Consider the following 20,847-nt stretch of genomic DNA (forward strand, 5'->3'; position numbering starts at 1 on the left):
GCCTCTCAGTCACTCGTGACTCAACTCTCGTCACTCAGTACTCACTCTCAGCACTCAGGCTCATTAATCTCTCATAATAATAATAATAATAATAATAATAATAATAATAATAATAATAATAATAATAATAATAATAATAATCATAGTAACCGCTGCAGCGTGCAGCCCGATCCATAATTTATAGTCGACGACACTCACTGGGGGTGTACAGACTTTGGAGGGGCTCCTACAGCCCAAACGTCATATCACTGCTGCGCGTAGCCCGATCTAATATATATCGCTACGGCGTGCGGCCGGATCCATATAAGTATCGCTGCGGCGTGCAGCCCGATCCATAATTCATACATATATAAATATCCTCACATTAGGTTCTCAACCTCTCTTGGTCATTAACCTCACAACCTCTTGGGCAAGTAGTGGAAATTAGGGAACTCAGTCCAAACAACCCTCACATTTAAGAAGTAGAGTGATAAAACCAGTTTTAAAAAATAAACAGGTAAAACATGACTGAGGATATACTATCAAATAAGTAGGGTGAGGAAAAACAGTAAAAATGCCCCTAAGGGTCTCAACAGGTCGGCACAAGGCCCTAAAAATGACATACAGCCCATAATACAGTATAATGACTAAGGTACGGAATATCATAAGGTTTCAAATCAAATACGCAGCTTAATAGTCGCTACGGGATAGACCAAGTCACAATCCCTACCGGTGCACACCCACACGTTCTTCACCTAGCATGTGCGTCACCGCATTTATCAAAACAATTCAAATACCGAGGTTTTGTACCCTTAGTTCTAGATTTACAATGGTTACTTACCTCAAACGGGTGAAAACACTACTCTGCGATATCTTTGCCTCTTGCCTCGGCCTCAACTCGTGCCGAATCTACCCAAAATCAGAATCACAACATTAGAATAGGCTAAAGGGATGAAGCCCATGCAAAATAAATCAAATTATACCAAAAATCTCGAAATTGGCCAAACCCGACCCCCGGGCCCACGTCTTAAAACTCGGTAAAAATCACATCAATGGAATCTTTATCCTTTCACGAGTCCATACATACCAAGAATACTGAAATAGGAGCCCCAATGACCCCTCAAATTTCGATTTTAAAGTCTCTTAATCTCAAGCCCTAATCCCCAATTTTCTACCTTAATCTCCACCAATACCATGATTAAACAATGGAAAAATGACCATAAGCCCAAATAATGAAGCTTAGAGAACTTACCCAACTGATTCCCTTCGATCTTCCCTTGAAATCACTACCCTAGCTCGCTTCCCGTCTTAAAAAATGGAGAACTTAGCAAAATTTTGCGAAGAAAAAAATATATACCTTTTGGCCCAGGAATCCGCACCTGCGGCCTAGATACCGCTTCTATGGTACCTTATTTGCAGTCAATCAGCCACTTCTGCGGGTTTCACTTAATGGTCCAAAACCACATCTGCGACCAAGTAGCCACACATGCGCCATCGCAGGTGCGGTCAGCCAACCGCATCTGCGGCTCCTACCCTTCTCCTCCTTGACCGCTTCTGTGGTCCTTTCTTTGCATCTGCGGCATCGTACCTGCGGTCCCCAATCCGCAGCTGCGAAAATACCAGAATAGAAAAATCTACATCTTCTCAAATATACCCAAACTCTCCGACAACCATCCAAAATTACCTTGAGGCCCCCGGAACCTCAACAAAAAACACAAACATGACCCATAACCTTATTCAAACTTATACCGATCCTCAAAACACCTCAAACAACATCGAATCAACCAAAACACATCAGATTCAAGCCTAAGTTTCCAAAATCTTCTAAATTACGCTTTTGATCAAAAACCCAACCAAACCACGTCCGAATGACCTGATATTTTACACACACATCCCAAATGACACAACATAACTACTACAACTCTTAGACTTCCATTCTGACCCCCATATCAAATCCCACCTATCTACCGGAAATCGTCAAAAATCCAATTTTGCCAATTCAAGCCTAAATCTACTTTGGGCCTCCAAAACTCATTCCGATCACGCTCCTAATTCCCAAATAACCTCCCAAGGCTAACCAAACCATCGTAACTCACACCCGAACCCTATAACACATCAGTCAACATCTAGTTGACTTTTCCAACTTAAGCTTCCTCAAAAGAGACTAAGTGTCTCAAACCTTACAAAATCCTTTCTGAACCCGAACCAATCACCAGGTCACATATAGAACCATTAGACAAGGCAATAAGAAGTGGAAATGGGGGAAAATGAGTGGTAACTCATGAGATAACTGGCCGGGTCGTCACAACTTCATAAATCCTTCAAGGTCCGGAGGAATATCCATTGGTGGTGGAGGAAAAGTAGCATCGGTCGTTTTGAGAGTTATAGCCTCGATCCTCTATTAACTACTTCCCTCGTATCTATTTCTGCTATTGTGACTTGCCGGGAAGTTCTGTTTTGGTTTTTGGAGTGTTTTGGGACATTTAGTCCCTAAATAGAGGCTTAGTCTTAAGATTTGGACCGTAGTCGGAAATGTGTGAAGACGATTCTGGAATGGAGTTTCGTCGATTCCGTTAGCTCCACTGGGTGATATTGGCTTAGGGGCATGTCCGGATTGTATTTTGAAAGTCTGTAGCTTATTTAGGCTTGAAATGGCGAAAGTCAAATTTTTGGAGATTTCGATCGCTAGTAGACTTTTTGATATCGAGGTTGGAATTCGATTCCGGAAGTTGGACTAGGTCCGTAATGTTGAATATGACTTGTGTGCAGAATTTGGGGTCAATCAAACGTGGTTAGGTAGGTTTTGGCATCGGTTGTGGAAATTCGAAGTTTCAAGTTTAAGTTTGAATTGGAGGATGATTCGTGATTTTAGCAATGTTTGATGCTATTTGAGGACTCGACTAAGTTTGTATGGTGTTTTAGGACTTTTTGATATGTTTGGTTGAGGTCCCAGGGGCCTCGAGTTGATTTCGGGTGGTTAATGGGCTTTTTGGACTTAAAAAAAAGATAGTAGATTTCTGGTGTTTTTGTTGCAGACATTCCTTCATCGCGTTTGGGAGAGAGGTCTCGCGATCACGTAGATCATCTGAGAGATCAAATAAAGTTGTGCTTCGCGTTCGCGAAGATGGGGACACGATCGCGTAAGGTTATCAGGTTGTGCATCGCAAACGCGTGGGCTAGGCCGTGTTCGCGAAGAGGAAGTGAGGCAGCAGTGAAGTCCAATTTTTACTCTTCGTAGTCGTGTGAGGATAGACACGATCGCGTAGGTGTGAGCAGCAAGTGCATCACGTTCGTGAGGTGTGTTCCGCGTTCGTGTAGAGTTAATTTTTGGGCTGTGAAGTTGTTCTTCGCGATCGCGAGGCTGTTTTCGCGATCGTGATTAAGAAATCACTAGGCAGTATTAAACATTTCAAAAACAAGGGTTTGGCTATTTTTATCAAAATTGAGTTTGGAGCTCGGATTTGGATAAGATTTTGAGGGATTTTCAGAGATATCAATTGGTAATAATGATTCTACACTTGATTTTGGTTATATCCCACTAATCTATCATTAATTTTATCACTTAATTACGGATTTGGGATGAAAAAATTGGAAAAAATGGGAAGAAGTTCTTCAACTAAGATTTTGAGTTTTGACATTAGATTTGGATAATTTTTACTCTTCGTAGTCGCGTGAGGACAGGCGCGATCGCGTAGGTGTGAGCAGCTAGTGCATCGCGTTAGTGAGGTGTGTTCCGCGTTCGCATAGAGTTAATTTTTGGGCAGTGAAGTTATTCTTCGCGATCGCAAGGCTGTTTTTGCGATCGTGATTAAGAAATCACTAGGCAGTATTAAACATTTCAAAAACAAGGGTTTGGCTATTTTTATCAAAATTGAGTTTGGAGCTAAGATTTGGATGAGATTTTGAGGGATTTTCAGAGATATCAATTGGTAATAATGATTCTACACTTAATTTTGGTTATATCCCACTAATCTATCATTAATTTTATCACTTAATTCCGGATTTGGGATGAAAAAATTGGAAAAAATGGGAAGAAGTTCTTCAACTAAGATTTTGAGTTTTGATTGGGATTTTGACATTAGATTTGGATAATTTTTGTACCAGTGAACTCGTGAGTGAATGGGTTCATATTTTGTGACTTTTACCCGATTCCGAGACGTGGGCCCGAGGAGGCTTTTTAGGGCGATTTTCCAATTTCTTTTTTTAGCTTTGATTTCAAAAGCTAGATTAGTTCCTTGTTGTTATATATATGTTATGTAACTAATTTTGGCTAGATTTGGGCCACTCGGAGCCTGATATTCGTGGGAAAGGCATTGTGACTGACTGATTGAGCTTGGTTCGAGGTAAGTAGCTTGACTAACCTTGTGGGTGGGGGGGAACTCCCCTTAGGATTTGGTACTATTTTGATATGTGAGCGCCGTGTACATAAAGTGACTGGTGTGTACACCGACTATTTTCTATAAACTTTATTTTCATCAAGTAATAACTTGTTTCACTTTGAATGAGCTACACTAGCATATGTAATTATCCTGATTAGTTTAGAACAACATGTCTACATGTCTTAATTTCTTATCTGAACTATGTGCAGCATGCTTAGTGAATTCCCCACTTCTTCCTTCGCTTGTACTTAGTCTAAATTATAGGATTTCGTGTGTTAGATGTTATTTCTATCGTTTGAGCTGTGTATTTACTTTCGAAACTACAAAACAATATTCCAGGAGATCCCCCCCTACATATTTAATTTGGTATTACAGAATGGTATTCCGGGAGACCCCCCTGCACATTTACGTTTGGGACTATGAGATGGTATCTCGGGAGATCCCCTATTGTTATCTCTGTGTACTGAGCTGTTACGTTTCTATGATTTCATTCTTGTTAAATTTCTATTTTCACTTTACTGTGATATTTAATTCTGTCTTGTTTTTATTATATACATATATATAAGTAGGGCCCTGGCCTGACCTCGTCACTACTCGACCGAGGTTAGGCTTGGAAATTACTAGGTACCATTGTGGTATACCCATGCCCTTTCCTGCACATGTTTTTCATGTATAGATCCAGGTACCTCCTACCAGCCTTATTCTTAGTGAGCCGAGACAGCTTTGAAGACTTCAAGGTATATTTGTCGCGTCCGCAAACCTTGAAGTCTCTTTTCACTCTTCCCCGTGTCAAACACTTCCTGTATTTTTCTTTTGTTAGACTCTGGAGTATATAGATACTATTTTTTTTCTTCTGTAGTTTGTGACTTATGATGTTTCGGGTTTTGGAAAAACTGTGTACGCCCAGTGTTTGGTTATTGTACATGCCGAGCAGCATTATTATTGGTTATTCAGTATCTAATGCAGTAAGCTGTTTAGTTTGTTTTTATTATTGATATTTTTCCACAATTTGTTAGGCTTACCTAGTCATAGAGACTAGGTGTTGTCACGACATGTCTCGGAGAGATGTTTGGGTCATGAAAAGTTTGTATAAGAGATCTAGGTTCATAGATATCGTGAGTCCCAAGCCAGTTTATTAGAGTCTTGTAGATCGGTACAGAGATGTCTGTTCTTCGGGAGGCTATGGAACTATTAGGTAAAAAATTCACTTCTTTTGATTCCTTGTCGTGTGAACTTGTTGACTTTGAAAATCTAAACTTCTGTCTTCTATTCTTTCACAGATGGTGAGGACACATGTAGCCGGAGATGACCAGGCACCTGTTCCCTCTTATTAGAGCCACCTGTGGCCGGGACCGGGGCATAGGCTGAGGGCACCCACGTATGGCAACTAGAGCACCCGGGAGAGTTTCTATGGAGGAGCCACAAGTAGCTCCAGTCGGAGCATAGGCACCAAGACGCCTACTATTACACCAGCTCTTTAGGAGACCCTTGTACAGTTTCTGAGCATGTTCGGCACTCTAGCTCGGGTAGGGTTGATTCCCCTTGAGCCAGCCACATCTCAGGTTGGGGGAGGAGCACAAACTCCCGCCACTCGCACTCTAGAGGAGAGGGTTCAGGTTGATCAGATTCCAGAGGTTATACCGGTACCAGCTGTAGCCCCAGCTCAGCCCGAGGGTAGGGCAGCAGTTTTAGATGAGGAGGAGCATAGGCTCGAGAGGTACTAGAAGTACCACCCTCCTCTCTTCAGTGGTTTGGCGACAGAGAATCCTCATGGTTTTCTAGAGGGTGCCACTCTATCCTCCGTACTATGGGTATAGCAGAGTCGAGTAGGGTTTCTTTCACTGCATTTCAGCTTTGAGGAGTGGCTTATCAGTAGTGGCGTGCTTATGAGTTGGGCAGTCCAGCTGAGGCAACTTCCCTTACATGGACTCAGTTCTCGGACATGTTTTTTAGAGAGTATGTCCTTTAGAGCCTTAGGGACATATGGCACACTGAGTTTGAGCAGTTGCGCCATGGTGCTATGAGTATTTCAGAGTATGCAATCCATTTAAGTGACTTGGCTAGACATGCACCGGACTTGGTTTCTATAGTTTGAGAGAGGGTCCATTGGTTTATTAAGGGACTCCATCCCAGCATCATGACTAGTATGGCCCGAGAGTTAGAAATGGATATCTTGTATCAGAAGGTTGTGAGTATTGCCAGGAGAGTGGAGGACATGTTTGTTCGAGAGAGAGAGGAGAGAGAGTCCAAGAGGTCTCGAGAGTCTGGCTATTTTTCTAGTGCTCGTGCCCCAGCTGCAATTTGACATGGTCATCCGCTAGTGGTGTTTGAGCCCCTTCTAGGCCTCAAGAGCCTTATTATGTACCTCCAGTATTTAGTGTGCCTCCTCCACGGGGTGCTTTTAGTGGTCCGTCCAGCAGACTTGGCCCGAGCCAGCCACAACAGCCACGCCCTCCTAGAACTTGTTTTTAAGTGGAGACACTTGCCATATGGTAAGGGATTGCGCCAGACTTAGTAATGGTGCACCTCCACAAACTTCTCAGCCACAACATGCTCCACTGGGTCCTTAGGCCATAATTCCAGCACCAGCTACTACCCCACCTGCTCAGCCAGCTCGAGGTGGAGGTTAGGGAGGTAGAGGTCACCCTAGAGGGGGAGGCCAGGCTAGGTACTATGCCCTTCCTACTCATACGGAGGTAGTTGCTTTCGATTCTATCATTACAGGTAATGTTCTAGTATGTCATAGAGATGCATCGGTTCTATTCGATCCAGACTACACTTATTCCTATGTGTCATCTTATTTTTCCCCATATTTGGGCATATCTCGGGATTCTTTGAGTTACCCTGTTTATGTATCTACTATTGTGGGAGATTCTCTTATTATGGACCGCGTGTATCGATCATGTTTGATTACTCTTAGTGTTTTTGAGACCAGAACTTATTTATTATTGCTCAACATGGTAGACTTTGATGTGATCTTGGGCATGGATTGGTTGTCGCCCCATTATGCAATTCTTTATTGTCACGCCAAGACTGTCACGCTGGCTATGCCAGGTTTATAGCGATTAGAGTTGAGGGGTACCTTAGATTACACTCCCAGTAGAGTTATTTCATTTCTTAGAGCTCAACGAATGATTAAAAAGCGGTATAATGCGTATCTAGCCTATGTGAGAGATGCCAGTATTGATAAACCTACAGTTGAGTCAGTCCCAGTGGTGAGGGATTTCCCTAATGTATTTCCAGCTGATATTCTGGGTATGCCACCTAACAGAGATATGGACTTTGGTATTGATTTTTTGCCAGCACTCAGCCTATCTCTATTCATCCTTATTGTATGGCTCCTCATGAGTTGAAGAAATAGTTATAGGAATTGCTTGATAAGGGCTTCATTCGTCCCAATATGTCACCTTGGGGTGCTCCTGTCTTGTTTGTAAAGAAAAAGGATGGTTCTATGCGAATGTGCATTGATTATCGCCAGTTGAACAAAGTCACAGTGAAGAACTGGTATCCTTTGCCTCAGATTAATGACCTTTTTGATTAGTTATAGGGTGCCTGAGTGTTTTCCAAGATTGATTTGCATTCAGGTTATCATCAGTTGAAGATTCGGGAGGCAGATATCCCGAAGACTGCTTTCAGGACTCGGTATGGTCATTAAGAGTTCCTTGTGATGTCATTTGGGCTGACCAATGCCCTAGAAGCATTTATGCATTTGATGCACAGTGTATTTCGGCCCTGTCTTGACTCATTCATCATTGTCTTTATTGACGACATTCTGTGTACTCCCGGAGTCGGGAGGATCATGAGTAGCACCTGAGGATTGTGCTTCCGACCTTGAGAGAGAAGAGATTATATGCAAAGTTCTCAAAATGTGAGTTCTGGTTAGATTCCATGGTATTTTGGGTCACGTAGTGTCATGTAAAGGGATAAAGGTAGATTCGAAGAAGGTGGAAGCAGTGCAGAGTTGGACCAAACCGTCCTCAGCTACAGAGATTCGGAGATTTCTTGGTTTGGCAAGGTTTTAGTGTTGATGTGCTGAGGGATTCTCATCTATTGCAGCACATATGACCAGGCTGACCAAGAAGGGTGCACCATTTAGGTGGATAGAGGAGTGTGAGGAGAGCTTTCAAAAGCTCAAGACAACTTTGACTACAGCCCCAGTATTGGTATTGCCTATAGGTTCGGGGTCGTATACTGTTTATTATGATGCGTCACGAATTGGCCTCAGCACAGTGTTGATGCAGGACCGTAGGGTGATTGCCTACATATACAGAAATCGAAGGTGCATGCAAAGAACTATCCTATCCATGACCTTGAGTTAGCAGCTATTGTTCATGACTTGAAGATTTGGAGGCACTATCTTTTCGGTGTCTCTTGTGAGATCTACACTGATCGTCGGAGTTTGCAGAATTTGTTCAAGTAGAAGGATCTTAAATTGCATCATCGGAGGTGGTTAGAGCTGCTTAAGGACTATGATATCATAATTCTATACCATCCCAGCAAGGCCAATTTGGTGGCCGATGCCTTGAGTCATAGGGCAGGGAGTTTGGGGAGATTAGCATATTTGCAAGTAGTACAGAGGCCATTGACACTAGATGTTCAGGCCTTAGCCAACCAGTTTGTTAGATCGGATATTTTTTAACCGAGTCAAGTTTTGGCTTGTGTGTTCTCCCAGTCTTCTATTTATGATCGTATCAAGGAGCGTCAGTATGATGACCCGTATCTGCTCGTCCTTAAGGACACGGTTCAGCACGGTGATTCTAAGTAGATCACTATTGGGGAGGATGTTGCTTTGAGGATGCATGGTAGGCTATGTGTGCCCTATGTAGACGAGTTGCATGAGTTGATTCTTCAGTAGGCTCACAGCTCGCGGTACTCCATTCATCTGGGTGCCACGAATATGTACCAGGACTTGAGGCAGCATTATTAGTGTTGTAGAATGAAGAAGGACATAGCGGAATATATATCCTGGTGTCTAAATTGCCAACAGGTAAAGTATGAGCATCAACGGCTGAGTGGATTGCTTCAGAAGTTAGAGATTCCGGAGTGGAAATGGGGGCAGATCACTATGGATTTCGTTGTTGGACTCCCACGGACTCGGCAAAAGTTTGATGGAGTATGGGTGATTGTGGATAGGTTGACAAAGTCAGCTTATTTCCTTCCTATGATGACTAGTTATTATTCCGAGCAGCTGGCTCGAGTTTATATTCGCGAGATTATCAAATGTCATGGAATGTCGGTATCTATCATCTCTGACCAGGGTACGCAGTTTACATCATAGTTGTTTAGGGCCGTACAGCAAGAGTTAGGTGCTCGGGTGAGTTGAGCACAACATTTCTCCCTCAGACGGGCGGGCAGTCCGAGCACACTATTCAGATTTTAGAGGATATGCTCCATGCGTGTGATGGAGTTTGGAGGTTCTTAGGATCAGTTTTTGCCCCTTGCGGAGTTTTCCTACAATAGCAGTTATCAGTTCAGCATTCAGATGGCACAGTATGAGGCTTTGTATGGTAGGCAGTGTCAGTCCCTAATGTGTTGGTTCGAGCCGAGCGAGGCTAGATTATTGGGCACAGACTTGGTTCAGGATGATTTGGAGAAGGTTAAGGTGATACAGGATACACTTCGCACAGCTCAATCCAGACAGAAAAGTTATACATATTAGAAGGTTCGCGATGTTGCACTAATTGTCGGAGAGCATGTCCTACTCCGAGTTTCGCCTATGAAAGGAGTTATGAGTTTCGGAAAGAAGGGCAAGCTGAGCCCAAGGTATATTGGTCTCTTTGAGGTGTTGCGGCGTGTTGGAAAGGTTTCTTATGAGCTTGACTTACCTCCTAGCCAAGTAGGAGTTCATCTGGTATTTCATCTTTCGATACTCTGGAGATATCACGGCGATTTGTCTCACGTGTTGGATTTTTGTTCAGTCCAGTTGGACAAGTATCTATCTTATGTTGAGGAGCCAGTGGCTATTTTGGACAGGCAGGTTCGAAGATGAGGTCAAAGAACATTGCATCAGTGAAGGTTTAGTGGCGAGGTCAACCCATCGAAGAGGCGATTTGGGAGACCGATCAGGATTTGCGCAGCCATTATCCTCATCTTTTCACCAATTTAGGTATGTCTCTATGCTCGTTCGAGTACGAATGATTATTTTAAGAGGAGCAGGATGTAACGACCCGGTCGGTCGTTTTGAGAATTATAGCCCTGATCCCCTATTAATTGCTTCCCTCATATATTTCTATTAGTGTGACTCGATGGGAGGTTTCATTTTGGTTTTTGGAACGTTTTGGGCCACAATCCCTAAATGGAGGCTTAATCTTAGGATTTTGACCGTATTCAAAACTGTGTGAAGACGACTCCAGAATGGAGTTTCGTCGATTCCGTTAGATCGGGTGGGTGATTTTGGGCTTAGGGGCTTGTTCGGATTGTATTTTGGAGGTCTGTAGCTTATTTAGGATTGTATTTAGCCTAAATAAGCTACAAACCTCCAAAATACAATCCGAACATTCCTCTAAGCCCAAAATCACCCACCGGATCTAACGGAATCGACGGAACTCCATTTTGGAGTCGTCTTCATACAGTTTTGACTATGTTCCAAATCCTAAGACTAAGCCTCCATTTAGGGACTGTGTCCCAAAACACTATTAAAACCAAAATGAAATCTCCCAGCAAGTCACACTAGTAGAAATAGATACGTGGGAAGCAATTAATAGGGGATCGAGGCTATAATTATCAAAATGACCAGTCGGGTCGTTACATCCTGCCCCTCTTAAAATAATCATTCGTCCTCGAATGAGCATAAAAACATACCTAAAGTGGTAAATTGATGAGGATATCGGTTGCGCATATCCTACTCGGTCTCCTAAGTCGCCTCCTCGACGGGCTGACCCCGCTACTAAACCTTAACTGATGCAATGTTCTTTGACCTCAACTTTCGAACTTGCCAGTCCACAATTGTCACTGGCTCCTATACATAGGATAGATCCTTGTCTAACTAGACTGAACTGAAATCAAACACGTGAGACGGATTGCCATGATATATTCAGAGCATCGAAACATGAAATACCGGTTGAACTCGTGCTACTGTAAGGTAAGTCAAGCTCATAAACAACCTTCCCAACACGCCACAACATCTTAAAAGGACTAATAAACCGTGGGCTCAGCTTGCCCTTCTTTCCAAACCTCATAACGTCTTTCATAGGCAAAACCCGGAGCAGGACCCGCTCTCCGACCATGAATTCCACATAGCGAATCTTCCAATCCGCATAACTTTTCTGTCTGGACTGGGCTGTGTGAAGTCTATCCTGAATCACCTTAACATTTTTTAAGGCATCCTGAACCAAGTCTGTACCCAATAATCTGGCCTCGCCCGACCCGAACCAACCCACTGGAGACCGACACCGCCTACCATACAAAGCCTCATACAGTGCCATTTGAATGTTGGACTGATAAATGTTATTGTAGGCAAACTTCACAAGGGGCAAAAAATAATCCCAAGAACCCCCAAACTCCATCACACACGCACGAAGCATACACTACAACATAATGCATCTATAGCTACGAAATACATAGTAGCTAAATATGAAAATTTTCGTGGCAAAACACTTTAGCCACAATATTTTTTTTTCTGTAGCTTTCGTAGCAAATGTAGCGTAGCTTAAAGTTAGCTACAAACTTTACATGATCCGTGGCTGAAGACTAATACTTATTGCCACGATTTTTTTTTATGTTGTAGCTATGATGGTAAAAATTTCTTGCCATAAAAAATATACCTGTAGCAAGTGATTTTATTCTTTTGCCACGATAAATAAAATTTTGTAGCTATTTTCATATTGTAGCAACAAGATTTTGTGTTGTAGCAAAAGATTTAATTTATTTGCCATGCAAGCTCAACTTTTGGGGCTAAATTTATAATTTACTCTCGTGGCAATAGTACTTGTGTTTAGCTATGAATTCAAAAGTTCATAGCAATAAATTAAAGTATTTGCCACAATAATTTTTATATTGTAGCTAAGGATTCATATTTTTAGCTGTGAATTCCATAATTTCGTAGAAATAAACTGAAGAATTTGCCACGATCAGCTATAGCCACAAGAATTTATATATCGGAGCTAACAATCCATAGTTTAGCATCAATATATAAATTTTTTGCAAAATATTTTCAATTGTTTTAGTAAATGATATACATTAGTAAGAATACATAATTAAAGGTTCAACAATATCATTCAAGATAAATTAAAATACTAAAATATTGTTATACTCAAAATGTAACGGTATTCTTTTACAAGAGAGAATAATTTCATACATAACTCTTTTACAGTACGAATAATAAAATTTTTAAAAAAACAAGCTAACGTGAGAATGGATAGTGATGGTAACCATCAGCAGACAGTGAAGAGAAGTGAAAACTCAAAAGTGCTCTAATGCTTTTCTAAAACCAAGTTCCGATGGCGAGTTGAGAGACATTAGTCGATTGTATCTGTACCAAATGCATGAAAGAAATTATTGTTCTTGTGGATATCAAGAAGAAGGGCGCAGTAAATAAGATTGTCATGTTACCCTCCTAATCTTGCAGGACTGCCACCTTCTGTTTCTACAATCATATATGAACGAGTCATAGACTCTAACCTGTATATACAAAAATGACACCCATACCATAAGTTTAGTACATTAACTAGTTGGGACTTGTTAATCACGTTTGAACTGAACAACAGTTCCTTTGGCAGGGTAAGATTCTGCCAGAAACAACAACATGCTTCTTTAAAACCTTAAGATTATTAATGCAATGTATGTACCAAAAGACCGCAAACCATTCAAAACATAAGCCTTATTTAGCAGCTCTTAGTTTGAAACATAACACTATAAGAAAATACTACTAACCTCATAGCTGCATTCTTCTTAGTATCTGATAACGAGGTGTTTCCAAGTCTGAAGTTTTGTAAATCCTTAAGTTTGTAACTGCCAAAAAATTATATTCTCATATTTCTTGACAAAAGAAAAGATCACAAGCTAAACCAGTTCAACATCACACCCATTCCATAACAAAAACAGTCCTAGAGTAAAATATTATTATTCTCAATAAAATTTTAGAAGTCCTACAGATTTTAGTAAGAAGTTTGTAAACACTCCATCCTTCACTAGGTAGTATATCCAATTGAATTTGTTTTGATAAAGAGTAAAGTATCATACATACCTTATGGTTACTATACTTGTTTGTTTCTACATTGATGCCCATAACAGAAGTGCCTGAAAAAATAAATTCAGGTTTACTTAAACAGAATGAACTCATCACCATACCACAACATAAATTTGGAGCATATGCTTATATATGATTGTGCTAATGCATCTCATAATTTTACCCTTATAAGTTGTTGAAATATTTATACTGTATATTTGAAAAAAAAAATCCACCATCTCAGTAAATGTATTGGATAGCGTCTAGAAGTGTTTAGGAGTTCATTGGATAGCGTCTAGAAGTGTTTAGGAGTTATATCTTTATCCTAATTATTGCATAGAAGTTTTAGAAATAAAGGAATGGTAATATCTTAACAACAAACTCTTCTTCACCTATTTGCATGCTTCCTTCATTGCTAGCAGCCACAAGAAGAACAAAAAATATATAGAAAGCAAAGATGCATTGCCATGACTATTTATTTAGTAAGTTGAACATCAAATGAATGCAAATACTCACCCTATATCCACTAAACTGATCATCAAATTTGGGGGAAAATTGTGCCTCCCCAACTCATTTGCTCCCTGCAAATATTCACACAGATATTAACAACCACAACTGTGAACAGTACTTAATCCAATAGAGAAAATTTGTTAGTATAGTTTTTTTGTGTGCATATAACTATAAATTGGGAACCACTAGGTGTGGCAAACGGGCCGGCCGGGTTGGATATGGTTCGGGTTAAAAATGGGTAATAAAAAACGGATTAATTATCCGACCCGACCTATATTTAATACGGATAAAAAATGGGTTAACCGGCGCATAATATGGGTTACCCATATTATCCATGACTTATTGTATATGATCACTTTGGGAGAATTCTTAGTCTCTATAATTTGAGGAACCCCAATTTGAGGCTTTACAAATGTAAAAGTTAGATCCATTGGTTATCCATTGGTTACTCATTGGTTATCCATTTTGCCACCCCTAAGCACCACCCAAAAAGCCATTTAAGATTCCCAATCTGTAAATGGAGGCAATGAAGAATAAACAATATACAAGAAATTATAGGGAAAAAAGCTTGTTCGGGCTTAGTACTAAAGAAATCAAGATTGAACTACTAATTCCTGTTTCATACAACAAAGTAATTTAAACAGATTACAAAAGACAAATATAGGAATTAAAATATATGAAAAAGCCCCTCCATTTATAATAATTGGAGAGATTCCTAATTCATTGCTTTGAATTTGGCAATCTTTTAAATTCTTGGCACTTATTAATATAAATAAAGAAGGGATTGCCATTTCACAGCCACACTATAATGATGAAACTGAAAAGAACTAATTTTGATCAAGAATCCTAGGAAAGAAATGGGAACAATCGAAATTAAGAAAATTAAAAAAACAAAGACTATGGTGATCATACCTTGGCGATTATGTTTTTCAAGAGCAGGAGGGACATGGGTTCAAGGGATGGTTGGTTAGAGTGGGAAAGGATTGGGAGAGATGGAGCGTATAGTTTTGGGGGAAATGGGTTTGGAGTCTGAATTTTTTAGGTTTAATGAATTGAGAGAGGCGTAATATTTTTTTTCTTTTTTCGTTTATCCTTTTTATTTTTAACTTTACCTTTTAACTTTCCATATATTTGCACCCACAAAGGAGTATCCAAATAAGGTATAAGGCCATACTAAATTTTTATTTCAGAATTTTGTAGTTATAATATTTTGTTTCAAATAGTTTATCTGGGGCAAAACGGTAACTTTTGCTAAAGTAAGTTTAACTTGTGGCAAAAACATATGTTTAGCTATGAAATTTTATCATAGCAATAAATATGTGACTATGTCATTTCGCCATGATAATTAATTGTAGTTGTTAAGCCAATTATTGCCACGGTCTTTTATCAATTGAAGAAAAAAATATTTATTTAGCTATAATATTTTGGTTTGAATAATTTATTGTGGCTAAAAGATTATTATTGCTACAGAACTTTAATCGTGTGGCAAAAAGCTTGTGATTAGCTACAAAATTTTGTCGTGCCAACAATTTTGTAGCTATTTAGGTAATTATTGCCACGATAGTTAGCAATCATAACAAAACTAAGAAATTAGCTTTGCCAATTTAATTTTCGTAGCTATGAAATTTTAGTATTTTATAAATAGCTATGATGTTTTTATTTTTGTGGCTATTGTTAGGTATTAACCATGATTTTTGAATCTGTAGCAGAGACTTCGTAGTTATAGATATATTATGTTGTAGTGATATCCTCAAGAATCTGAATAGTGCGCTTGGACTGCCCGTCCGTCTGAGGGTGAAATGTTGTGCTCAACTCCACCCGAGTACTCAACTCATGTAGTACGACTCTCTAGAACCATGATGTAAACTGTGTACCCCGGTCAGAAATGATTGATACAGGAAAGCCATGAAGTCTCACAATCTCACGGATATAAACTCGAGCCAGCTGCTCGAAAGAATAGGTAGTCAACATAGGAAGGAAATGAGCTGACTTGGTCAGTCTATCCACAATCACACAAATTGCATCACACTTCTGATGAGTCTGTGGGAGTCCAACAACGAAATCCATAGTGATCCGCTCCCATTTCCACTCCGGAATCTCTAACTTCTGAAGCAACCCACCCGGTCGTTGATGCTCATACTTTACCTGCTAGCAATTTAGACACCAAGAAACATACTCCACTATGTCCTTCTTCATTCTACGCCACCAATAATGTTGTCTCAAGTCCTGATACATTTTCATGGCACCCGGATGAATAGAATACCGCGAGTTGTAAGCCTCCTGAAGAATCAACTCACGCAAACCATCAACATTAGGTACACATAACCTGCCCTGCATCCGTAATGCACCATTATCCCCCAATAGTGACCTCTTTGGCATCACCGTGTCGGACCGTGTCCCTAAGGAAAAGCAGATAGGGGTAATCATACTGACGTTCCCTGATATGATCATATAGAGAAGACCGAGAGACCACATAAGTCAATAATCGACTAGGCGCAGAAATATCCAATCTCACAAACTGGCTGGCTAAATCCTGAACATCCAACGCCATGGGCCTCTCTACTGCTAGTAGATAAGCTAAACTCCCCAAACTCTCTGCTCGGTGACTCAAAGAATCGGCCACCGCATTGGCCTTCCTCGGGTGGTACAAAATGCTGATATCATAATCCTTAAGTAGCTCTAACCACTTCTTCTGATGCAAATTAAGATCCATTTGCTTGAACATATACTTCAAACTTCGGTGATCAGTGTAGATCTCACAAGGGACACCGTACAAATAGTGCCTCCAAATCTTCAAGGCATGAACAATAGCAACTAACTCAAGATCGTGGATATGATAGTTCTTTTCAATGCACCTTTAGTTGTTTGGACGCGTAGGCAATCACCCTATGGTCCTACATCAACACCGCACCAAGGCCAACTCATGACGCATCACAATAAACTATATAAGACCCCAAACCTGAAGGCAATACCAATACTGGGGCTGTAGTTAAAGCTGTCTTAAGCTTTTGAAAGCTCTCCTCACTCTCTTCTGTCCACCTGAACGGAGCACCCTTCTGGGTCAGCCTGGTCATGGGTGTTGCAATAGATGAAAATCCCTTAACAAATCGACGGTAATACCCTACCAAGGAAACTCCGGATCTCCGTAGCTGAGGATGGTCTGGGCCAACTCTTCACTGCTTCCACTTTATTCGGATCCACTTTAATCCCTTCACTTGATACCACATGACCTAAGAATGCTACGGAATCTAATCAGAACTCACATTTTGAGAACTTTGCATATAATTTCTTTTCTCTCAAGGTCTGAAGCGCAGTCCTCAGATGCTGCTCATGATCTTCCCGACTCCAGGAATATACCAGATGTAATCAATAAAGACAATGATGAACGAATCAAGATAAGGCCGGAATACACTGTGCATCAAATGCATAAATGTTGTTGGGCCATTGGTCAGTCAAAATGACATAACAAGGAACTCGTAATGACCATACCGAGTCCTGAAAGCAGTCTTCAAGATGTCTGGCTCCCAAAACTTCAACTGATGATAACCTGAACGCAAGTCAATTTTGGAAAACAGTCGGGCACCCTATAACTGGTCAAATAGGTCATCAATATGAGGCAAAGGATATCGGTTCTTCACTGTAACTTTGTTTAACTAGCGATAATCAATGCATATGTGCATGTAACCATCCTTTTTCTTCACAAACAAGACAGGAGCACCCCAAGGCGATACATTGGGCTGAAAGATGCCCTTATCAAGCAATTACTGTAACTCTTCCTTCAACTTCTTCATCTTAGGAGGGGCCATATGATAAGGAGGAATAGAGATAGGTTGAGTGCCCTGCAACAAATCAATGTCAAAATCAATATCTCTGTCGGGCGGCATGCTTGGAAGATCAGTTCGAAACACATTAGGGAAATCCCTCACTACTGGGACTGAATCAACTATAGGGGTATTAATACTGACATCTCTCACAGAAGCTAGATACGCATCACACCCTTTCTCAACCATTCGCTGAGCTTTAAGAAATGAAATAACCCTACTGGGAGTGTAATCTAAGGCACCCCTCCACTCTAATCGCGGTAAACCTGGCATAGCCAGCATCACAGTCTTAGCGTGACAATCAAGAATAGCATAATGGGGCGACAACCGGTCCACGCCCAAGATAACATCAAAATCTACCATACTAAGCAATAACAATTTGGCTCTAGTCTCAAAACCACTAAGAGTAATCAAACACGACTGATACACACGGTCCACAATAAGAGAATCTCTCATATGAGTAGACACATAAATAGGGGAACTCAAAGAATCCTGAGATACACTCAAATGTGGGGCAAAATAAGATGACACATAAGAATAAGTGGATCCTAGATCGAATAGAACCGATGCATCTCTATGATAGACTGTAACAATACTTGTAATGACAGAATCGAAAGCAACGGTCTCTATACGAGCAAGAAGGGCATAGTATCTAACATGGACTCCCCTTCTAGAATGACCTCTACCACCCCGATCTCCACCTCGGGCTGGCTGAGTAGGTAGGGTGGCAGTTGGTGCTGTAATTATAGCCTGAAGACCTGGTGGAGCACGTTGTGGCTGAGAAGTCTCTAGAGGAGCACCCCTCCTAAGTCTGGGGAAATCCCTCACCATATGGCAAGTGTCACCGCACTCAAAACAAGCTCTGGGATGACGTGGCAGATGTGACTGGCTCGATCCAGGTCTGCTGGACTGACCGCTGATAGCACCCCGTGCAGAAGGCACACTAGATACTGGAGGTGCATAATAAGGCTCCTGAGGTCTAGGAGGAGCTAGAATACCACTGGCGGCTGAAAAGCTAAATTAACGGGGTGACTCACATAACCCCTACTATAACGAACTACAACTGGGGCAGGGCACTAGAATAATGGCCCGACTCTCGAGACCTCTTAGCCTCTCTCTCCTCTTTATCCCGTGCAAGCATGCCCTCTACTCTCCTAGAAATACTCACCACCTGCTGATATTCGATATCCATCTCTAATTCCTGGGCTATACTAGTCCTGATGCTGGGAATGAGCCCCTCTATAAACAAGCAAATCCTCTCTCGGACTGTAGAAACTAAGGCAGGTGGATGTCTAGCCAGGTCACTAAAACGAACGACATACTCTTAAACAATCACAATACCCTAGCACAACTGCTCAAACTCCGCACGCCATGCATCCTGTGAGCACGTGATTTTTTTCCTATACGAATTGCTCCCATAAATTCAAAACAAAATAACTTCTTTTCATTATTTGCAATTTTTGTGGATTTTATGGCATTTTCTGATAATTGTTTTCATTTGTCTGTGCATTTTATTTTTGTTTAATTAATGAAAAATACAAAAATATGCTACATTTGCATTTAGGATCTAATTTTTGCATTCTTGAATTAATTAGTAATTTAGTGTTTTATAAAAATAGAAAAAATCACAAAATAGTTTACTTTGCACTTTTAAATTTAATGTTGAATTTTGGTGGTTTTTCTTTAATTTGGTATTTCATTAGTTGTGGTAATTATTATTTGGAGTACTTAGTTTAATTTGGTTGGATAATTTGATTAGAAATCAATTTAGATTTATTTTAATTTTTATGTTAATTTAGAAGAAATTAGAAAAATTGAAAAAAAAAGTTTAAAATAAATAAAGGAAAGGGAATTTGGGCCAAGATTAAGTTGATTCATCTCCAAGCCCAAACCCCACGCCCTGAAACCCGTCCCATTTCTAGCCCAAGACCCGCCCCAATCCATTCCGTCCCATCTAGCGACCAAACGACGCTGTTTAGTGCAAATGTGATCCTAACCGTCGAGGTTTGCCTGATCTAATGGCTCAGAAGAGAGGAATACTTAATATATAAGGGTCCGAACCAGCCACCCCCCCTCAGACCCCTTACCCCCTCTCATCGTCCCTACACACCCCCAAAAAATCCCTTGTCGCCTCCGCCTTGAGCCGCCTTCCGGAAATCGTCTCTGCCGGCGGCATTGGTCCAATCACTGCCAGATTAACACAATAGATTCCCCTCCTTCTCCTCTTTCCGAATCTCTAAATCCCCACCCTCGAATCCCAGCCCAGCCTCTCGAATCTTGAATCAAAAGAAATAACCGAAAACCTAACTCATCAGATTGGCCACAAAATTACACCTCATGAGCCCCGTGACCTCCTCTTCCTAAATCACAGACCAGCTACCCTCGAATCAGACTCAAGCTCCTCGAATTTTAAATCTAAGTCAAGCCCTAAAAATCCAAAAAACCTCGAATTCAAGATTTCAGTAAGGATTTAGGTCTAGTTCGACTTTATTCATGTGTTCTTATCAAGAACACATGATTAATGTCAAACTTGGCCGGAATATTTGAAGGTTCGAAGGTTCTTGCATTTTTTACGGTCCAGGACATGGTTAGGTATTTTGTTCTTTACCTTCTGAGTTTTAATTTTTGTATGCACTTCCCTTCTCATCTTCCTCTGTTTCTTTTGTTTGTGTTTTGATTTTTCTTCTGTTTTTCCGTTCTTGAAATCATTTCTACATGTGTTTCTTTATAGGTTAATTAGTATCTTCATGAATGAGTGTAGTTTTATTTGATTTTCCCGTTTGTTTTGGGCCTTTGTAACCTTAGTTCAGAGAGTCTAATGACTCCGGTTGGCTTCCTCCTTTCCCTTCTTCATCGAATCTTCTGTGAAGTTCCGAGTTGAATTTGGGCCCAAAAGAAAAGGATTATCCCAGAATTTATAGACTCAGGCCAATACGGACTTGGGTCAATTGGACCCGTATTTGTTTGGTTTTATGAAGTAAAAAACAGGGTG

General features: G+C 40.8%; 1 long non-coding RNA gene across 1 annotated transcript; it reads right to left on the reverse strand.

Annotated features, from left to right (window-relative positions):
- Positions 1 to 12,711: 12,711 nt before the first annotated feature.
- LOC104249993 (uncharacterized) lies at positions 12,712 to 15,037 on the reverse strand. The gene is made up of 5 exons (XR_716909.2): positions 14,947 to 15,037; positions 14,041 to 14,105; positions 13,543 to 13,595; positions 13,230 to 13,307; positions 12,712 to 12,977 (listed from the first exon to the last, which is right to left on the reverse strand). It is a non-coding gene; the product is annotated as an uncharacterized lncRNA (long non-coding RNA).
- Positions 15,038 to 20,847: the final 5,810 nt, after the last annotated feature.

Source organism: Nicotiana sylvestris, chromosome 7, assembly GCF_000393655.2.
Source record: "Nicotiana sylvestris chromosome 7, ASM39365v2, whole genome shotgun sequence".
Classification (NCBI taxonomy): Eukaryota; Viridiplantae; Streptophyta; class Magnoliopsida; order Solanales; family Solanaceae; genus Nicotiana; species Nicotiana sylvestris.